Below are 23,553 nucleotides of genomic sequence, written 5' to 3' on the forward strand. Positions count from 1 at the left end.
ATAGCCATTTAAAAAACAACCCATCTGGGTAAGAGAAGGCAATTACCATTATTGCCTGCCACTTATGTAAGTTAAATCCCATATATAAATATATTCTCAAGAGACTGTGATAGATTGCCTCTTTGTTAAATTAAGAAGGTTCAAAGAGTGACATTTCATAAAAAATAGCCCTGCTGTTTGTACACAGGCTCTACTACTCATTTGTAATCAGACTCAAGTACACAATTGGACAGAACTTGCCTGGATTCATAGCTCAATTTCATATCTAGAAATTTTCTTTTGATGGATGGCATGTTGCCAGAAAGCTCATCTGGTCATTGGAGATAGAGTGAAAAACATTAAAACAGGCACATAAGTAACAAATCAATGACTAAAGCATGTTTTTATTGACACAATCAGAACACTGAAACATTGCTAGGAAATAAATATTATTGATAATATTTTTGCGTATTTTTTTTCTTTTAGCCACTATGAAATGTAATGTGATTCGTAAGGGTGTAGAAGTGTAACACTGTGTCGCATACCCTATCCTATGTGGGCATGCATATTAACCAGTGAAACAAGGACTCTGAATAAAACAGAGTCAAAAGACATTAAAAGACAATGTAAATTATCTTATCTACATTATTACTATCATTAACAAATAACAAGGACAATAGCAATTTGCTATTTACCATATTTAATGCTTGAATCTATACATTTCAGGAAACACTAATGAATGTATTCAAATATTTAATGACTTTCAATTTGATCTGACTCATCTGATCAACAGAAGTGGTAAACTTCTGTAGGTTCTTGATTCATCACAGTAAATATGTGTACACCTTCTTTCTAAATGGCAAAAGCATCCAAAGGAAAGGACCCTTATTTCCTTGTCACTTCACTTGGGCATTTTTAAACCTACTTAGGAATCATCACCTTTCAAAACGAGTCAACCAGTCTTTTCTTTTTTTTGTTTTAGGAATCATCATCTTTCAAAACCAGTCAACCAGTCTTTTTTTTTGTTTTTTGGGGTTTTTTTTTTTGGCCATGCCACTTGGCTTGTGGGATCTTCGTTCCCCAACCATAGATTGAATCCACCCCCTCAGCAGTGAAATCTCGGAGTCCTAACCACTGGACCCCCAGGGAATTCCCCAGTCTTTTCTTTTGAGTCATATTTCCTTGCTTCTATGCCTTACATGTTTCTTTGAGTATAGTACTTGATTAAGAAATCAGAAAGACAAAGCAAACAATTCTGTTCTCCTTAGTGTTGAAAGTTGAAGGAGTTGAAGTAAACTACGTTACCAGTACTACTTTCTTTTAGAAAGCATAAGAGTAATTTAATATGCACTCCAGGAATTGCCTTTCCTAAAGAATGCATTTTTTATTTAATATCATTTCTACTTTCTTTCCCTTTTGCAAATATTTTTGACAGTTGGCAAATAAGCAAGTAACTGTTTCCAACAAATCAACCAACCAAACATATAAACATTTCATGCACTGACCAAATAAGCACCCTACAATAGCTAAAAGCTTCAAATGATTTGTAAGCAGAAAAATAACTGAAAAGAAAGCAATAAGAAACAGACTTTCTACACTGCTGAAGAAAGGCATATATCTGTTTATTCCACATTGTCTTTGTCCTCAAACTCTGTTGGAGTTCTGACCTAGAATTCTCTTTATTTGGCTTCTGTAGAATGTTACCAGCTTGCTCCAGAACAGATATCTGTGCAAATCAACTGATAAGGAAAAAAATCAAATAAGCCTCAGAAACTTCCAGAGCTGAAGTAGTTAGCCCTCAGATATTCTTTGTGTCCCTGAATCTTAAGCATTTTCTCTAGGTTTGAGAAATGGTATGACTTAATTCCATGCTCCAAATCTCATTATCATTATGATCACTGATAGTGTTTTATAGCTTATATTCATTAAATAACAGTTTATTATATATATTTTTCTTAGAGTTTTATAAGTATCATCTCATTTAAAATTTACAATGATCTATTCTGTAACCCAAATACCTCTATTATATCCACTTCTTATCCACATAAGATTCATTTAACATATACAACATGTCAGAACATGTAAATAGGGGAAGAGAAGATCTCGCAATTCTTCCTTAACATGAAGATAGCATATGCTATGTGATTCAGTCATTAACTTTTGCTTTAGTCTTTCAAAATTTGGTAATTTGTATTATAAACAAATGACCTGGAAACTGAAGGGCAGTGTTGCTTTTTTCAGAATGTCTGAGAGCAATTGTTCAAAATCTGTATATGAATTAGAAATGAGCATCTCATATAAACAGTAAGAACATGTGAGTAAAAGGGTTTAGCTAGGGTTTTTTTTTTTTTTTTTTTGCGGTACACGGGCCTCTCACTGTTGTGGCCTCTCCTGTTGCAGAGTACAGGCTCCGGACGCGCAGGCTCAGCGGCCATGGCTCACGGGCCCAGCCGCTCCGTGGCATGTGGGATCTTCCCAGACCGGGGCACGAACCCGTGTCCCCTGCATAGGCAGGCGGATTCTCAACCACTGCGCCACCAGGGAAGCCCCACTAGGGCTTCTTAACCTCAAATAAACTGTAAAGAGGAAGCAATATAAGCTGTGCTGTCTGTCAAAATTGCCAGTGAGAAATATACAATAGATTCTTAGAAAGACTCTTACATTTATCCTAACCTTCTAGCCACCACTGCAAACATATCTTGTGGTTCATTTCTAATCAATCAGTCCTCCTTGAAACAGGGAAAACATATGATATTGTCTCCAGATACTGTGTTAGGTACTTTACTATACTATGCCTTTAATGGTGATTAATAATTTCTTAGTTATTTGCTGGATATATTTATTTGCATGATGTTGATGATTTTAGACCAGATGTAGTGATATTTTGGAAAGAGGAGCTATTTCTGAACTACAGCCAGTAATATCTAATCATATAACATCTCATCTGCCCATGAGACCAGCATATAAAATAAATCTATAAATCGAGGGTTGTTTTGTTTTCTAAATATGAACTGACTTTAAATTTGTAAATTTCTCCACTATGCAAAGATTACATATTTTCAGTTATTAAGGAGGAACTTTTATATTGAGTTAGTTGCTTTCTATTTCTAAGTTTTTACGTGTTTTTATCATGAAAGGTGTTGAATTTTGTCAAATGCTTCTTTTATCTTGAGATGATCATGTGCTTTTTAACTCCTTCATTCTGCTGATGTGGAATAATACATTAATCAATTTTCATATGTTAAACCATCCTTGCATTCCAGGAATAAACCTCACTTGATCATGGTGTATAATCCTTATAATATGCTGAATTCTTTTTGATAGTATTTTATTGAGGACTTTTACATCAATATTTAGAAGATTTATTGGTCTGTAATTTTCTTTTCTTGTAGTATCTTTGTCTGGCATTGGTATCAGAACAATGCTGACCTCATAGAATGAGCTTGGAAGTATTCCCTCCTCTTCAATTTTTTTGGAAATGTTTGAAAAGTATTGGTATCAGTTCTTAAAATGTTTGGTAGAATTCAATAGTAAAGTCATCAAGTTAGGGGTTTTTCTGATTTTTAATTACTGATTGAATCTCCTAATTGTAACTCTATTCAAATATTCTAATTATTCATGATTTAGTCTTGGCGGGTTTTGTGCTTCTAGGAATTTGTCCATTTCATCTAGGTCAGCGGTCCCCAACATTTTTGGCACCAGGGACTGATTTTGTGGCAGACAATTTTTCCATGGACCAGGGGTTGGAGGGGTGGATGATTTGGGGATGATTCAAGTGCATTACATTTATTGTGCACTTTATTTCTATTATTATTACATTGTAATATATAATGAAATAATTATACAACTCACCATAATGCAGAATCAGTGGGCGCTCTGAACTCATTTTCACTCCACTCACTGATAGGGTTTTGATATGAGTCTGCAAGCAATTGATTTATTATGGTCTCTGTGCAGCCAAACCTCTCTGCTAATGATAATCTGTATTTGAAGCTGCTCCCCAGCACTAGCATCACTGCTTCAGGTCCACTTCAGATCATCAGGCATTAGATTCTCATAAGGAGCACGCAATCTAGATCCCTTGCATACGCAGTTCACAGCAGGGTTTGCGCTCCTATGAAAATGTAATGCCACTGCTGATCTGACAGAAGGCGGAGCTCAGGCGGTATTGTGAGTGATGGGGAGCGGCTGTAAATACAGATGTAGCTTCACTAGCTAGCCTGCCACTCACCTCCTGCTGTGCAACCTGGTTCCTAACAGGCCACGGACCGCTACTGGTCCGTGGCCCGGGGGTTGAGAACCCCTGATCTGTCACCCAATTTGTTGGTGTACAATTACTTATAGTGTTCTCTTATATTATTTTATATCTATATTATCAGTAGTAGTGTCCCCACTTTCATTTGAGATTTTAGTAAATCAAGTCTTCTTTATTTTTTTATTTGTCCATCTAGCTAAAGGTTTGTCAATTTTGTTGATATTTTCAAAGGACCAACTTTTGGCTTCATTGATTTTCTCTAGTTTTCTATTTCACTTGTCTCTACTCTAATTTCTATTATTTTCTTCCTTCTGCTGGCTTTGGGTTTAGTTTGTTCTTCTCTTTCTAGTTCCTTAAGTTATAAAATTAGGTTGTTGATTTAAGATGTCTCTTGCTTTTTAATGTAAACATTTATAGCTGTAGGTTTCTCTCATAGCACCACTTTTGCTGCATCCTATAAGTTTTTGTGTGGTGTGTTTTCATTTTCACTCATCTCTAATTAGTTTCAAATTTCTCTTGAAACTTCTTCCTTGATCCATTGGTTGTTTAAAAGTGTGTTAATTTCCACGATTTTGTAATTTTTCTAGTTTTCCTTTGTTACCGATTTCTAGCTTTATCCCATTGTGTCAGAGACAATACTTAGTAGATTACCTACATTTTAAATTATATTGTGACTTAATTCATGGCCCAATATATGGTCTATCCCTGAAAATGTCCCATGTGCACTTGAAAACAATGTGTACTCTGCTGTTGTTATGTAGAATGTTCTCTATGTGTCTATTATACCTAGTTGGTTTATTGTGTTGTTTAAGTCCTTGATTTCCTTAGTTATCCTCTGTCTGGTCATTCTGTCCATTATTGTGAGTGGGATATTAAAGTCTCCAACTCTTATCATGGAATGGTCCATTTCTCCCTTCAATTCTCTCAATATTTGCTTCATATATTTTGATGGTCTGTTAATAGGTGTGTAAATGTTTATAACTGTTATACTTCTTGCTCTATAGAAAATTTTATTAACATATGTCATTTGCTTCTTATAACCTTTTTTGTTTAAAGTCTATTTTGTCTGGTATTCATATAGTCACATTTGCTGTCTTTTGGTTACAATTTTCATAGAATATATTTTTTTATCCTTTCACTTTCTACCGGTTGTATCTTTGAATTTCAAATGAGTCTCTTTTAGACAGCATATAGTTGGATCATGTGTTTTTATTTATTCTGTCAATCTCTGTCTTTTGATTGAATAGTTTAATCCATTTACTGATAAGGAGGGACTTAATTCTATCATTATGCTATTTTTATATAATTTTTTTTCTAAAAAGCCTTATAGTTTTTTTGTCTCTCATACCCTGCAGTAGTCTTCTTTTGAGTTTAGCTGAATTTTTGTAGTGAGAAGTTTAAATTCCTTTCTCTTTTCCTTTTGTGTATATTCTATTGCTATTTTCCTTGTAGTTACCATGGACAATAATTTAACATTATAAAGTTATAACATTCTAATTTGAACTTATACCAGCTTAACTTCAGTAAGATACAAAAAACTCTGCTCCTTTACATCTCTTTCCCCACCCTTTTGGTTGTTGATGTCACAAAATTGCATCTTTTTATATTGTACGCACAAAAACACAAAGTAATTTTTAAGTGCATTAGTCATTAAATTATGTAGAAAACCATATTTGGTCATCATCAAAAAGTCGACAAATAATAAATGCTGGAGAGGGTGTGAAGAAAAGGGAACCCTTCTACACTGTTGGTGGGAATGTAAATTGGTGCAGCCACTACGGAGAACAGTATGGAGGTTCCTTAAAAAACTAAAAATACAGTTACCATATGATCCAGCAATCCCACTCCTGGGCATATATCGGGAAAAGATGAAAACTCTAATTTGAAAAGATACATGTATCAATACCTCAGTGTTCATAGCATCACTATTTACAATAGCCAAGATACAGAAACAACTTAAATGTCCATCAAGAGATGAATGGATAAATAAGATGTGGGGTGTGTGTGTGTGTGTGTGTGTGTGTGTGTGTGTGTGTGTGTATGTGTGTGTGTGTGTGTGTGTGTATATATATATATATAGTGAAATATTATTCAATGCTTAGTCATAAAAAACAAATGAAATAATACCATTTGCAGCAACATGGATGGACCTAGAGATTATCATACTAAATGAAGCGAGAGAGAGAAAAACAATCATATGATATCACTTATATGTGGAATCGAAAATAAATGATACAAATGAACTTATTTACAAAACAGAAATAGACTTACAGACATAGAAAAAAAAACTTATGGTTACCAAAGAAGAAAGGAGGGTGAGGGATAAATTAGGAGTTTGTGATTAACAGATGCACACTACAATATATAGAATAGATAAACAACAAGGATGTACTGTATAGCATACGGAATTACACTCAATATCTTGTAATAACCTATAATGGAAAAGAATCTGAAAAAAAATATTTTTTTCAGATATAGATATATAACTGAATCACTTTACTGTACACCTGGGAGTCTGTAAATCAACTATACTTCAATAAATTTAAAAATAAGGGAGACCCAGATTTGGAGTTATGAATCAAAGTTACAGTAAGACCAGATTTTACTCTAATTATTTCTCTTTAAATATATTAGTCAAGTCATGTAGAAACCAAAAAGTACAGTTACAAGCCACTGTTGCAATAATATTAGCTTTTACAATTGTCCATGTATTTACCTTTATGGAGATCTGTATTTCTCCATATGGTTTTTAATTACTATCTAGTATCCTTTCATTTTTCCTTGTGGGACTCCCTTACGCATTTCTTCCAGGGCAAGTCTAGTGGTCACAGACTCCCTCAGCTTGTGTTTATCTGGAAATATCTTAATTTCTCCCTAACTCTTCAGAGACAGTTTTGCAAGTTAAAGGATTCTTGTTTGATAGCTTTTTTCTTTCAGCACTCTGTACATATCAGCCCACAGTCTTCTAGCATCCAAAGTTTCTGATGAAAAATCTGCTCATTATCTTATTGAGCATCTTTGAGTTAATCTTATGTGGAGTTCATTGAACCTGGATGTTCATATTCATGTCTTTCTTCAAATTTTGGAAGTTTTCAGCCATTATATCTTCAAATATACTCTCTGTTCATTCTCTCTCTGTTCTCCTTCTGGGATTCCCATGACACATACTTTGATCCATTTGATGGCATCCCACAGCCCCCTTAGACTCTGGTCATTTCTTCAATCTTTTTGTCTTTCTGTTCCTTAGACAGGATAATTTCCCATTATCCTATCTTTAAATTGCTGATTCTTTCTTCTACCTGCTCAAATCCTGTCTTTGAAACCCTCTAGTAAAATTTTTAATTATTATTGCACTTTTTAGCTCTAGAAATGTTTTTGGTCTCTTTTTAGGTTTTCTACCTCTATTAATATTCCTATTTTGTTCATAAATCATCTTCTTGACTTTCTCCACATCTCTCCTTAGTTCTTTCAGTATTTTTAAGACATTAGTTTTAAAATCTTTCTCTAGTATATTTGCCATTATGTTTTTTTCCAGGGATAATTCTGTTGACTTTCTTTTTTTTCTTTAAATGGGCCACTTGGCATATGCCCTGAGAAAACCATAATTCAAAAAGAGTCATGTACCACAATGTTCATTGCAGCTCTATTTACAATAGCCAGAACATGGAAACAACCTAAGTGTCCATCGACAGATGAATGGATAAAGAAGATGTGGCACATATATACAATGGAGCATTACTCAGCCATAAAAAGGAACGAAATTGAGTTATTTGTAGTGAGGTGGATGGATCTAGAGTCTGTCATACAGAGTGAAGTAAGTCAGAAAGAGAAAAACAAATACTGGATGCTAACACATATATATGGAATCTAAAAAAAAAAAAAAGTCATGAAGAACCTAGGGGCAAGACAGGAATAAAGACACAGACCTACTAGAAAATGGACTTGAGGACAAAGGGAGGGGGAAGGGTAAGCTGGGACAAAGTGAGAAAGTGGTAGTGTATATATGGACATATATACACTACCAAATGTAAAACAGATAGCTAGTGGGAAGCAGTCGCATAGCACAGGGAGATCAGCTCGGTGCTTTGTGACCAGCTAGAAGGGTGGGATAGGGAGGGTATGAGGGAGGGAGACGCAAGAGGGAAGAGATATGGGGATATATATATAACTGATTCACTTAGTTATAACGCAGAAACTAACACACCATTGTAAAGCAATTATACTCCAATAAAAACGTTTAAAAAAATAAAATAAATTAAATTAAAAGAGAAAAAAATTTAAATGGGCCATACTTTCCTGTAGCTTTGGATGCCTTATGATTTTTTTGTTGAACAATGAACATTTAAATCTAATAATGTGGTAATTCTGGAAATCAGATTCTCCTTCTTTCCCAGGGTTTTGGAGGGGGTTTGTTGCCTTTTTTGTTTGTTTTGGGGGGTTTTTGTTTTATTTTTGGTTTTAATTGTAGGCTGTCTCTGTGCTGAGGATCAGTCTTAGGTATAAACTTAAGGTCTTCTCAGCCTTTCCCCAGGCATGCACACTTTCTAATTTTCATTGTATATGCAATCATTTTTGAATGTCCTGGTCTCTAAAGTATGATTGCTGAAGAGGTTAAAAGCAAAATGTAAGGGGAGGAGGGGCTCATCCCTTTAAATCTTCTGAAAGTCACTTCAAGCAGGGGGGTAGGGATTGCAACAATGGGAGGCGGTGCAACAACAATGACTACCCACCTCTTTGGCTGCACCTCTGTGATCAGAAACAACAAAAAAATAATCAGAGCAGAGATCTCTAATATTTGGGGAACAGGGTCTTTTTTCCACCCTCACTCCCACAAACCATGTGAAAACTGCTTCAGGAACACATGCACAGCTGCCTGCCACGGGGTTAGGAGTGGTGAATGAGTAGCTGCTATTGTGCTAAGAGCTGAAGTTGACTGAAATTAACCACAATTTACTGTCCAAGCCTTCCCCTGAAAGTTGCAAGCCTTCAACAGACTCCAGAGTTACAAAATAGTTCCATCAGAACAACTCTGCCAGTGCAATTATTGGCTAAGTAGAGAGAGATTCCTGATGATACCTACTCCATCTTCCCAGAATCCCATGGACGATCTTTGATATATACTTTAAGAAATTCGCCGTTGAATTTTGTACAAATTTTGTCCTTAGCCCCATATTGTCCTTTAACCCCAAACTTAAAAAACAATACTCTGATTTTCTTAAATATCTAGACTATTTTCCTTTTGATAAAATGTGCATTAACTTAATCTCCACACCTACTCAGTCATTATTATCACAATACCATATACCAATGTGAAAATTGAGAAACAGAGAGGTTATGAAATTTCCCTAAAATCCCACAGCTAATAAATGACAAAATTTAGATTTGAACCAGAGAAATATGCCTCCCAGATTTGTACTCCCAATACCTACAATATATTGCAGAGTAGTTATGTGAATAATTAGGAAAAATCATGCTCACAATGTATTGTAATGTAATTACAATAATTACATTATTGTAATTGTAAATGTATTAATTCATATGGTTAAAAGTCTTGGTATTAACAACGCCTCCAAAAGTTAACAGAATATATTATAATGTCTCTTTAAATAAAGTTCACAACAACAGAATATAATAATACAGCTTTGCTTTATCAGCACAATCTGGGACCCCAGGTTCTTCCAAACCTATTCCTCTGGTTAAGGAAAGTTCAAAAGGCAACACAACTGTTCACATGCATTAGTGGAGGTTGGCCTCAACCACAAGGCATGCTCACACTTTCACACTCTACAGTGTCACCTCTAAGGTGTCTCTGATAAAATGAATATAACAGTGGGCTTCTGAAAGACAGTGGTACCTATTAGTCAGAAGTTCAGCTTATACATCTTTGCTACTTGTACACAAATAGAGGGTAATTATTTGACTCTGTTAGAACATTTTACTTATTACTTTGTTTAAAAATTAGTAGAAAGTGGAAACTAAAAAATAAATAAATGAATAAATAATGATACAAACTAGTAGGTGTGTTGAAAGTGCTGAATCTTCAGACTCCATTCAATACTCATTTGACTAAAGCTGTTTTACTGTGCATTCAAATATAAGGGAACAAAAGGTCCTTTGCCTGAATCAAAAAATGTCTGGGTGACAGATGCTCAGGCATTTAAAAGGAAAGCTCATGGCAGTGAATTGCTATACCCAGTTATGTGATGAGTGGCACTCTGTAAACTTTTCCTGTTAGAAACTGACATGAACTGAGGAAAATGACAACTTTCCTAAGTTTGAGATCTCTGAAGTATGCCTGTTAATGCAGACTGCCTCTGCAATGGATTGAAAAAGACATCTAATAGTCAGAAAGCAGAACTGACTGTTAAGAAATATAAGGGTCTTACCTCCTAATCTCCCTTCAGGGAGGAGCCATTTAACCTACTCACTGATGCAGAACGCTTGGTACTTATGAGGTTTCTTCGGGAAGAATTTTGAATTGTTCAGAATCCTACACGAGGGTTGATCACCATGTCAAACAACGCAGATTGGTGGTTGGATGTGAACTATTTTAAAGAGCAGCTTGTGACTGGTCATAGTTTCAGACTCGGAAGGATTGACTTTAACAGTATGAATCTTATTTTGAGTGACTCTGCCTCTTAACTGTTCAGTTTATGACATCTAATAATAGCTGCCAAAATCTACTTCTGGTTCTAAGTTTCCTAATTGTGCATTTTCTTTTCCCTAATCAGGATCTAACTTCATCCTGAGGAGGCACTGCTGGTTGACTCATTTTATGCTCTTACCACTTTTCAGTGTGCTGACGAAAATGCTAACTAAATGGTCCCCTTATCTCCATAGCTTAGTGTTAGCCCCAGTCATTGTCTTTGGAATCTACCCCTAATAACGTATTAAACCTCAAATGAGCTAGATAAGTCAATGTAGTCTGAACTTCCTCACTGTGAAAATGAAAGAGCTGGTCCAAGGAGATCAATCAAGCTATCCAAAGGTGTGCAATGTTTTACATTTGTTTATGCATATCCTGTTGCAATCTGGAAAAGATTTAGGGTAGCCTATAAAAATATTTGAAACACAGCAAGAGAGTTTAATGAAAAAGAATGCAAAAAGAAAATAGGTAAATGACATGAACAATAATAGAAAAGAGATAGAAATATGCCTAAAATAAAAATACAGTGAAATCATAAATTTTCTAGATGTGGGACGTTGATTTGTCTCTGAAATGTTAGCAGCAATCTGAATAGGAAGACCAGATTAGCAAAATAATTTTAGTGTTTAATGATAAAAATCACACAAATTATTCAAGGAAAGAACAACTATCAACAGTATTATAACAGAAATATATTTATCCAAACACTCTCATAATGAGGAATTTGCAACAATTCTAACAACGCATTTCTTATACTAGACAAGTCTTATAATTTCTCTTAATACAAAACAGGGATGTCTTATAGAAGCCCAAATGAGTAAATACATTTGTATGAAGACTAGTAAGAAAAACTGTAATTACCCAAGATTTTGCGGGCTTCGTTACTAGAGGATAATTTTATATTCTTTGATATAGTAATCATCGTAAGTTTCAACAATTCCCCATAATTAATTGTGTCCTTCACCTGAACATTTTATACCTTTGAGTACCATTCCATTAAAAATTCTGTTGCCTGGTAAATATACTAAGTCTGTTTTGCAATTAGTTGTGGGGTTTTTTTGTATTATGATAGCCTATAAATTTCTTTCTTCCTATTCCTTGCCATGTTACTGATTGTGCAACTGATCTGATCCAAAGCCCAAAAAACTTTCAAACCCGTGAGTGAAATGTGTATAGTTATAAGCTCCTAAGATACAGGGACTGCTTGCTCTTTGGTATTGTCAAAGAAATAACTAACAGAGTTATCAAATACAGAAACTTATGCTCAATCATATAGATTATCAGGGCTAAGATTGACACATTCTTAAAAAATGTAGTACCACATCAACAAAGTTTAATAAAAGGCCATCCAGATTTGGTTCAGATTTGAGCTGAAGGAAAACACAGTTAGAAACAACTAGTTTTGCAGTGACTCCTAATTATTGCAGCCTACATTTCATTTCAAAATGTTGCCCTGCCTACCACAACTAAATGTAATCAGAGAAGCTAAGAAGGACCTCTCTTGGGGCTAGCTACCTATCTCAAAACAACTTCTTTCATCTGAGAATAGCCTTTATAGTGATGTCCCAATTATCACAACTTGGCATTTTTGTCCTAGCTGATTCTTCAGGAATATATTTGACCTAGACTGGGCCAAAATTCTAAATTTGGAATAAAAAGTTAGGGAACTAGCAGTAGATGAAATCATGTATGATTGGTTGGCAAGCCTTTCTTTGATTTCAAGTCATTGAGACACTCATCATCTTTTTATAAAGTTCTGCATCCTCTACCCTTTACAATTTTTTAAATCCAGTTGGGGAAATTTGGTAATACGTGCTTGCAAAGTAATACAGCAGGTTTTGTCAAAATGTTATTTTTTCTGACAAGTGCAACTGGGATTAGTTCCTTACGGATTAGTTCCTTACCCTGAATGTGTTCTTAGTAACCATGGTCTCATTTATATCACTTATAAGCCCTATTGATTTCTATATTGCAAAAACCCAGCACGACCAGGGAAATTAATCCTTGATTATGAAATATTCTAAATTTCATTTTTATATACTATCCCTTAAAAGGGAAACATGATACAAAAACTGTCCCATATATCTTTGTTATTAATACCAAGAAATCAAACCCAGGTTGTTATACCAAGAAATCAAACCCAGGTTTCAATATTATTTGGTCACAATAAAAAACAAATTTTATATTTTCATTTTTCAGTGGCAAAGAACGTTGCTGCTCCTCACACCGACACTATATACATTCACACAGGCAGTTAAACTATCACCAGTCTTCTATTTGGCTCTATGTAAGGGAATTAACAGCTTCTGGGGAAGCTAATTAGATCAAATTATTACTCACCTGACCTAATTTGACATTCAATATCTGGGAAGAAGTCATCTGAATTAACTGAATAGAGATTTAGCTACTATATACACATGAGTTCCATGGATAATTTATTCCTCATGAAACTCATCTGGAGAAGAGGAATGTACTGACTAAGACAAAACAATAAAAAAAGGGAGATGATCTAATTCAAAACTCCTAAAGGAATGACAGTGCAGTATAACTTGTACTCATTCATTCCTCTACTCATTTATGTATCTTTTCAAAGCAGTCTCTTGCTGTAAGTAAAACAAAAGTCCTTAATTTTATTTTTAAAGGTCTGAGCCTCAGTTTGCTCATTTGATGAAGTGATTAGATGAACTGATCAATAAATCCTTTCCTCTATGGCATTGTTTGCTCAATATATCATTTATTTAAAATGGTAACTAGACGCAAAACACTCTTCTTGATTTTGTAGTTTCTAGCTGGTTACTAAAATCCACACTAATTTACACAGGTGATTTCTGGGGTATGGCAACACCAAGATATTTTAATGTCTATTAAGTGCAGGGCAGAGTGCTGTAGGCAACCGGTCACCAACCTTTTTGGCACCAGGGACCAGTTTCATGCAAGACAAGTTTTCCGCAGATGGGGGGCAGGGGGAGGGTTGGTTCAGGCAGTAATAAGAGCAATGGGGAGGGATGGTTCAAGGTGGTAATGTAATCGACGGGGAGAAATGGGGAGCGGCAGATGAAGCTTTGCTCTCTCACCCACTGCTCACCTCCTGCTCTGCGGCCTGGTTCCTAACAGGCTGCAGACCGGTACTGGTCCGTGGCCAGGGGGTTGGGGACCCCTGCTCTAGGCAACATAAGATAACCAATGGGATATAACTTCTACCTAGGTAGCCTGACCATGAGGAAGCCCCCACATTGGCATAAGCTCATAATGAGAAATTTTCAGGAGAAAGATGATAGGCAGATGAAAGAAGATCCACAAATATCTGTTTCCATTTATTGAATCATTCCTATTAATTGGCAGGAAAACATATATTCTGAACCAAGAAAGCTTTATCAAGTTGTGCTGGAAAATGACCGAGTGTGAAAATGTATTAAAATATGGAAAATAATAAAGCAGAGCTCTCAAAGTATTTATTATATGATAGGATGATAAAGGGGATTGAATAGGGATAGGGAGCATAATTATAAATATCCACTCAGATTGCTGAAAGAGTTAGCAAAGGAACAGCTTCTAATCTGCTTCACAAAGCTACCTAACTAGTGGGTACAGTCCCCAGTGGTAAGTCAGATGGGGCAGGCAGTGGAGGCCCTATACCTTGAAGAAATTGTGACATCCTGTAACAGACACCTGACTCCATCCTCTCAATTATTTCTTTGCATTTGACCCTTTACACACTCTTAAAGAGCCAGTAATCTTCCGACACATTTAAAGCATCAAAGATCATATCTAACTTAGGATGATTTAAAGTTATGAGAATAGGTTTCAAGTGAAGATGAGAAAGACAGCATAGATAACATAGAGTATTGTAAGGGAGTAACACTAAGGGGACAAATAGAAATTACACAGAGAAGAGAGTATGAGGAATTAACAGTTTCTTAGCCAATGACAATATTCCTGATGAGCTCACTGGACCCATTTATTTGCATTAAGGAAATCATGAGTACACTCCTCTATTTCTTTACCCACTTTCTTCAAACAGATCACATAAAGCCAGGTTGGGCAAAATCAGGTCTGATATATTTTTTCCTAACATTACTAGGCTAATAAAAATGTTTGCATTTATGTGAATTGATCTTGTGTATGTGCCTGAAATGCTATGGAGCATTTAGTAGGACATAGATGCATAATATTTAATGCAACAATTCTATTTGCTCCATTTTAAAGATGAAGACACTGTGGCACAGAGAAGCTAAACATATTTCATAAGGACACAGGTGCTACCATAAGTGATATAAATCTAGCCCGTCTGGTTTTGGGCCTACATTATACTTTTGCTATGCTATCTAATCATGGAATCAGAATATGAAAAAAAAGTTATCCAATAGTAAATAAATAAGTACATTTCAAAAACTTTAGAAAGAGAATATGTTTTTGACAAAACAATCAGTTGAAAATTACATGTAATTTGAGACCTTCTTAACATAATACATTTATTTTCCTTCTTCAACAGCAGATTTCTTCCTGTCTTCATATTAGATGGATGGAAATTTTCAGCTACCTAATTTTGGCTCTGAGTCACTCTCAGAAAATTGATCAGCAGTTTCCTTGATATGATCAACTCAGCAGTCCAGCACAGATGGGCCTCCATCACCTCCTGTCATTGGGTGCATTAGTGTTGTCAGCCCCCAGATCCAATTACATGAATGTGGCCTGGCCAAACAACACAGGGCCTTCCTCATCTCCAGTGTCTCCCTTTTGAAGTGTATACAATATCACTTTGCCTCCTGTGCTGGAGGTGGCCTCCTCACTAATTTGATAAAGAGAACAGAAAAATAACGTGACCCAACCCAATGCTGGCAACTGCATTGGTGTTAATAACATTTTTAACACTTGTAATCCTATCTCTTAATAAATAATACACGACTTTTTTCCCTTGGCAACTGAGACTCTAATGCATTAGGATAATATTTCTAACTTAGAATCAGCAGCACAGTATATATATCTTCATTCTGCAGATAAGACTCATCACACAAGCTTTATTGTTAATGTATTTATTCCCTATCTGACCTCAACACATTATCCTACCACCAAGACAGGATTAGAGGTTCCTTCTGGTATAAATTCAGTTTCAATTTTTAAAAATAACTTTGTTTTTGATTTCTATGAAGTAAGTGCCATCATTAACAGAAAAGCTTCAGGATTAAAAAAACACACACACATAGGTGTTTTTTTGTTTGTTTTTTCTTTTGTTTTAGTTTGGAATGTCCATAAACCATATATAACCAGGAGTAACTTAGGATATGATTATCACTCCAATTTCCTTAAATGATATTTATCTCTCAACTATCTTCTCCTTTACATTGAAGGTAACTCAAGAGAAAAATCAAGAATCACGAATGCTAGGTAATTACTTGGAGGTCTGAGTAGATGCTTCAATACTTTGTCATTTAGTATGTGTAGAGTAATGGCAGTGGATTTAAAAGGAGACATTTTTTAGTATTTTAGCTGCTAAAGGATCACCAAAATCTGCTCAAACATTTAGTGAGATTATACAAATTCTCTATTCTTTGGAGAGGAAGAACTATATTCAGGGATATGGTATAAGCAAATTATAGTCAAAGCAGAGTTCAGAGCACTTCTCGTGGTGCTGAGCACTTCTAGTTGGTGTGCCACTGAAAGCTGGCTAACTTAGCTCACTGCAACACTTTGAAAGCTTAATTTAGGAAAATATCTTCCCAAATATAAAATCAGACTCTGAGTTCCCAAATTATTGAGTTATTTGTTATTGTTTCCTTGAAACAACACAGCAATGGATGGAAGTATGTCTATCAGAGATAAGTTGAGAGTGTGATTCAGATAGATGGGATAGTATCAACAGAAGCCTGGGGAATGGGATAAACCAGTATGCCCAAAATGTTAGCATGCCTGTAACAGAAAGAGCATTCAAAGCCATTGTAAGATATGAAAAAAAGAAAATAAAATGGTAGTATCAGGCAATCGTAAAGCCAATTATTAGGTTTTAAACTCAATTTGATAGATAATGGAAAATTATGGAAGATGAAGACAGAAAAGATATAAGAAATTACTGATATAACAAATAACTTTTACTGTCATTGAAATAGTTGAAATAAGAGAATAAAGATTTGTTAGGATGCAATACAATAATTTAGTATCTAGATTATATTGAAAGAATTATGATGTAAATTTAATTAAACATTGAATTTCAGATAACTTTTTGGCTAAGATGGTAAAAAAAAAGCAAAAATAGTGCTGTTTACTGTGGAGTTAAATTTGCTAAAGTACTATAGTCTTAAGTGTATAAATGAAATCAGAGGTAAAAATTAATGATAGAGAATGTAGAAATCACTATGAATTCAAAGGATCCAAATCATTTTAGAAGTAGTGTGTCTTGAAATAATAAATACGACATTTAAGAGATCTGGAACCAGCAGTGACAAAGGAATCAAGGGATGTGTATTGAACATAGGAGAGATTCCTAATAGGCTTTTAATGACATATGTAATATTCAATTTCTTTTAAAACTGAATCAAATATGGCCAAAAATACTAGGTTTTTAAAAATGCATAGTGAGAATATGACTATTTTATTTTTCTATACATTATTATACATATGTTTGAAGTATTTCGTAAGAAAAATAAAGAAGGTACTCTTAGTTTTAATGCTATTTCTGCCAATTACAATCTTTGTGCATTTGGACAAGTCACTTATTCTCTCTGTACCTTACTTTCTTCATATTTCTATGTTCCAGTAAACCCTGAGATAATTCAGTTCAAAGTTGGGATGTCCTTGATTTAACTGTCAATATATCCATGATGTATTTAAAATCAAAGCAAGAGAAGATCATCAATTATTTCCATTAGTTCTTTATAGGTATGAAATGAAAAAAGGCAACACGAAGACTTTCTGCCATTAGTGAAAGAAAGGCTCAGGATTGAAGCGATCCTTAAGACACAAAGAGGAAGAAAGCAAACAATAAAATCCTGAAAACAGTAACTAGTTGTTTTACCTTGAGTAAACACCCTCCCACATACTCTACACCTGTACATTGTGGAAAATGTCTAAAATTCAATAATAAATATATACAACTTAGTGCAGTGAGCACCCACTTAAGGCCTTAGTAAAGGCAATTCCTACTATACCTAGCAAAGAGGACAAAAATTTTAGCTGCAAAGAGTGTTCAATAAAAGCAGAGAATGAAAAGATTTTTGTAGTGGAGGTAGAGATGGGAGATAGTAGACCTTTTCTAACAGTCTATCACTGATTCCTGACTCTCTACATTACAATGAACTGTGGAGCTCTAAAAAAAATACATCTAAGAAATACTTCCAGAAATTCTACTTTAATCAGTCTAGGGTTAGGGCCAGAACACTAGCATATTTTTAAAGCTTCTCAGCTGATTTTGATGGGAAAAAGTCATTGAAGTCTTTAAATCCAGAGGGAATATTACCAGCCATGGGAAAAAAAAGTCAACAAAGATGAACCCTAAAAGCTAGAGGCTTAAATTCTAATGATTGACTAATAATCTCAATTGGTAAATTGTGCTCCAGTCAACAGATGTAAGCATGATCTATATTTAAGGCAACTACGTTAAGGCTCATAGCGATACAAGGTCCGCCCAATGTCTGGCCTCAAAGACTTTGCCTCCATTTATGAAAAAAAGCACACAAGTATTTATAATAAAAAGACTCATATAATAATATATTGTCAATTCCACGACTACTATTATTAAAAAGAGGGAGCTACAAGATATAACTGTCGTCTTGTGAAAAACAGGGCAATCCCAGGTTAGTGAACTGGGCTTCCAGCCCTGATGTGGGTAAAAGCACGGTGACACTCACTGCTGCCTTGCAATTTACATAAAATGTGAAGGGAATGAAATTAAAATTAGTTTTTAATTACCTCTACCAAATAATGGAGCCAGAAAGTAAATTACCTTTCCCTTTTACAAATCTATACCTCTTTCTATAAGTATATTTTACTGTTGTATAGAAGATGTTGTAAAATGTATAAGCACAAAAGTCAGGCCACTTCATCTTTCCTCAAAGAAACAAAAGTGGGTAAAATAGGGCTCTGTGTACCTCCTTACAGACCCTGGTAAAGTCTGTCCAAGTTAAAGCCCTCTGAACCAACACATGGGTCAGTGGATAACAAAATGGTTCAGTGCCCTTCCATACTACCTACAATTTTTCTCTGCTTTTGCAGCAAATAGTATAATAAAATGTGTGGCCATGCTGCTCTATATGTTGTGAGAGCAGAACCATACCCATAGCTGTTTCTCATGTTTTACATCTGAATTTCTTTTCTTCTTTCCCTTTACATCAGGAAGATACCTTGGGGTTTTCCTAATAAAGAATAAGAATTAAACTCATTTGGAATTGGTCTGAAAAGTTGTTCCCAAATTGAATTTAAGTAACAAATTTAAAGGCTTCATATCTGATTGCATATGGTCCTTCCACAGAATTAAATTACTGTAACTTTATACCTCAAAATAAGTTAAAAACAAAAATGAAAACATTAGAAAATCCTGGAAAAGCAGTCAAAGATTGGTGTATTCTACTTCCTGGTTTCATTATTATCTTCTATATGACCTCAGGCAAAGTATTTAATAAATCTGATTTTTTGCATCTTAGAAATACTACACAAAGTATTATTGAAGTGTTTGTCTCTCCTATGAGCAATATGTCTAAATATGATGTTTAAAGGGACACTGCAACATACGATTATATTCAGAGACCCTAGGAAACTTGAAGGAAAACAAGAGATATTTTAAAGGAATCTGTAACATCTTAAGTGTTAAAAAATGACCCTCCAAACAAATGTATTTTAATCAAAGGGTTTTCATTTCCTAATCTATAATTACAATAATAAGCAGTAAATAATATTCTGTCCTATACTATTTCTGAATTTCTATGTATTTTGTTTTCAATATTTAGAATTTAGAGATAAATGTATAATAAAACACCCTTTCTTAGTTGAGTACCTTGGAAAATAGATCCTGACACAAAATTCTGGTTGAATGTAGTTTATGTGGAACATGATCCAAGGGAAAACAAATGAGGGAGTTGGAAAAGTTAGACAGTGAAAGACAATCAAGGGTGCCTTAATGAAAAGGTCACCACTTTGACCACCTGGAAGTTTCATCTCTCTGGAGACCCTGGGGAGGGGAAGAATGGTGTATAACACATTTCAGACTTGCTTCCTTGAGGATAAATTCCTTGGATAATTTATCCACCAACTCCCACCTTTTATTGGCTAAGGGTTGTATCTGGGGATGTTAGATCCCAGCACTTCAGGGCTGCCCTCTCTATGGGCTGAGCCAGCCTCCGTGGCTCAGGAGAAAGCTCCTGAGCTTTCTCAGGAAGAGAAGTAGAGAGATGCAAACCCTTGAGGAGGGAAGCCTTCAGCATAGATAGGAATTTCCACTGCAGCAGCAGTTAAACTTCCAGATGAGAAAGGATTTGCATAGGGCTGGGAAATTACAGCATATGTTATACAATTAAATGAAGTGCTACATTTATTCTCTAATAATAAAAGTTAATGCAAGTATTATAAATCACAATGTAAAAATGTAACTAATGAAAATTAGGAGGTAGATAAAAGAAGGAAAAATGATTTATAATAATTAAAACAACTTTAAGAGATCTAAAATACGCAACAACAAAATCAGGAGTTGAGTAGGTGAGAGAAAAAGTAGGAGGTAATTTAAGTGCATCCTGTTCTGTGCTTTTTCATTCTGGACTATCAGTACTTACTTCTATAGCTGATGCACTCATAAACAGAGATATAGATGCATTAGCATTATTTCACTTTATAATGGAAGTAGCCATCAGAAGAAATTAAACTTGGAAATGTTAACCATGATTTCCTCTGGGGAGTTAAGAGTGGGTGGGCCTGGGAATTACTAACACAGAAAATAATTCTTTGCCGTTTTATGGAATTCTTTTCTAAAATCATGCATGTGCATCAGTTAATTTTTGATTTTCAGAGACGAAAACTGAGGGACGTACAGAAATAAAGAGTAAAGTTACGTTACATGATAGTGACATACATTGAATTTTAATACATTCTCATAATTTATAATCCCAAACCTTGTTTATGTTGCATAGGTCACACTCAAATAATTTCTCTATAAAAAAGGATCAAAAATTATTCTTAAATTGGGCTTTATTTTACAGAATATATTTGATATCAAATGGTAATCCTAATTTGATTCCTGAGCTTTTGGTTTTCCTCTGCTCTGTGTCTACATTAATCATTTTAGATTGAAAGTATTATTACTTTTTCAAATATTTAAATAATAATTTTTGGTTTCAAACCTCAGAAGCATCTACAATAGTGTAATTGGGGCAGCAAACCAATTCTCTGTAAGCCATTTACTTGGGTGACCCTGGCACAACTAAAAAAACTGAAGGCAGTTTTACTGATAATGACTTTTGATCAAAATTTATGTACAGTTTTCCCAAATGGCACATTTTTTTTATTGTAGAATTTATACTGAAAAAAAAAAAAAGAGGCTAGGAACAGGGCAGCACTATTTTCTGAAATTTTTACTAACCTCCTCCTAGGGAATTGTGCACAGTAGGATTTAAACATAGAACATGTCCTGCTTCTCTTACTCCTGCAACATTATTGTCCTTCCCTTGTGTAGTGTGGTCCTTAAAGAGCTACTGGGTAGTTATTTGTCCTGGAAATGAAATGCCAAGTATGGTAGTAATTGAAGGCACACAGGAATATTTCGATATTGAAAGTGATAGTGGAAATGGAGCAACTGGAAAATAGGGGGAAAAAAGCAATCTTTAATATACTGATATGGAATGTTATACTTTCAATGTTGAATATATTACTTGATAATGTCCCTCTTTTTTAATTAAAACAATGCAAGAAATATAGAATGGAAAATTATCCTTACTCCCTCTCTCATGCCCCTCCATGATGCTCTTAAGTCAAGGGTCACATCATTTTAATTTTAAAATTATTATAAATTTAACACAAGAATTCAGTTTTCAAAAAAATTCAGTGTTTCAGAAGAGTAAAAAAAAAAAATGAAATGTAAAAGTAGCCAATTTCACCACCAACTAACCACCTGAACTTTGATGCTCAGTCTTAATCCACAAATTAAACATTTTAACCTTTTCTGGTTTGGGGTTTTCAAGAGGATACTTCCCTCTATTGATTTATTATTTTTATTTATTAATTCTCCTATTTGAAGTTTGAAAATTTACTTAATTGATCCTACATACTATATTTATTTTTCATCTTCCTTTCAATATTTTCAAATTATACCCAGTCTTCAGATCCTGTCTTTATAATTCTAAAATATATATTAAATCTCCATTTTCTTATCTCTCAATTTTAAACACATTATCCTAAACCTTGATTATCCAAAATAGGACAAACTTACCACTCTTGCCATTCTTTCACCCAGTTTTCTCTGCTCCCAAATTTCATCTGATGTCCATTAAATTAGAATATTTTCACAGCCAAGATATTCACATGCATATACATAATCAGTATGTATAAGCAAACCACCTATGCTTTCACTATAATTTAATTGTAAAAACCAGAAATAATGTCATTACATTTTTTAGCTCATAAACAATGTGTAAGAGTATAAAAAGTAAATCATTAAACCACTATGTTAAAGAGAATGTTCCAAGTATCAAAGTAAATGCATTTCTTATGCACAATTTGATAGTTGTTCTAAATTAAAACATATTTTAGTTTCTTTGCATTTGGCCCTTTACTGATTTCTAAATACTTTCTCTTCTCCTTTAGAAATAATAGATAGGCTTTCACCCCATCATTATAAGAATCAAATATCTTTGTCATATAATTCCTTGCTTTCATTTTTGTCTTTTACTTATGTTTTTAATTTTAGCAATTATACTTTTTATTGCCAAAACTCTGTTACATGGTGACTCACTCATATTTTTAGCAGTCTTTTCCTGTATTTTGAATGACACGTTTTTTCATATTCTAGTGATATAATTTTTTTAAATGGTCTTCTCTTCCTTGATCTCCATTTCATTTTTCTGAGATCTATTACATTTTTTCTTCTTAAATTGTCTTTCTGTTGATTTTCTTCAAATGCTCAGTGGTACTTGGCAATCCAATTATATTTGTAAATGGAAGTCTAAACTAGGTAGATAAATATAGGCCTGGAATTCCTGTGTTATTGTATACATCTGTTCTCAGACAGGCCCTTCCATTAGGAATGAAGTGCTGTAAGCATAATGAGATCATACAAATTGGCAACACCATCTGCAGAGAGGGAGTAGAGAAATAAACTGGACACCAAAATACAGTTCTTGAATTAGCTTCTCTTAATTGTTCTCTATAACTCTATAATCTACAAAATAGGGCTCTAATCTTGGGGTTAGGAGCAAGATGATTAATCAAGGTTTAGAAAAAGTATTAGACTATTAAAAATCATTAAAACCACCTTTATTTTTGCACATATATATAATTAAATATTTGTATGTATATATTTTTTCCAAAAAGCACATAATTAAAAAAACAGTAGTGTTGAATAAATACATTTTTTTAGAAAGCCAATGCTATATTCATTCATGTACACACTCTTTACTCTGAGCTTAGAGCTTTTTGCTAATAAAGAATACTAACTTATCACTATTCTAACAATTTTTATTAGCATTATTGCTTTTTTTGT

This window comes from Aethalodelphis obliquidens, unplaced genomic scaffold (genome assembly GCF_003676395.1).
Source record: "Aethalodelphis obliquidens isolate GAN/ISIS:26980383/991018 unplaced genomic scaffold, ASM367639v1 scaffold1, whole genome shotgun sequence".
Taxonomy (NCBI): Eukaryota; Metazoa; Chordata; class Mammalia; order Artiodactyla; family Delphinidae; genus Aethalodelphis; species Aethalodelphis obliquidens.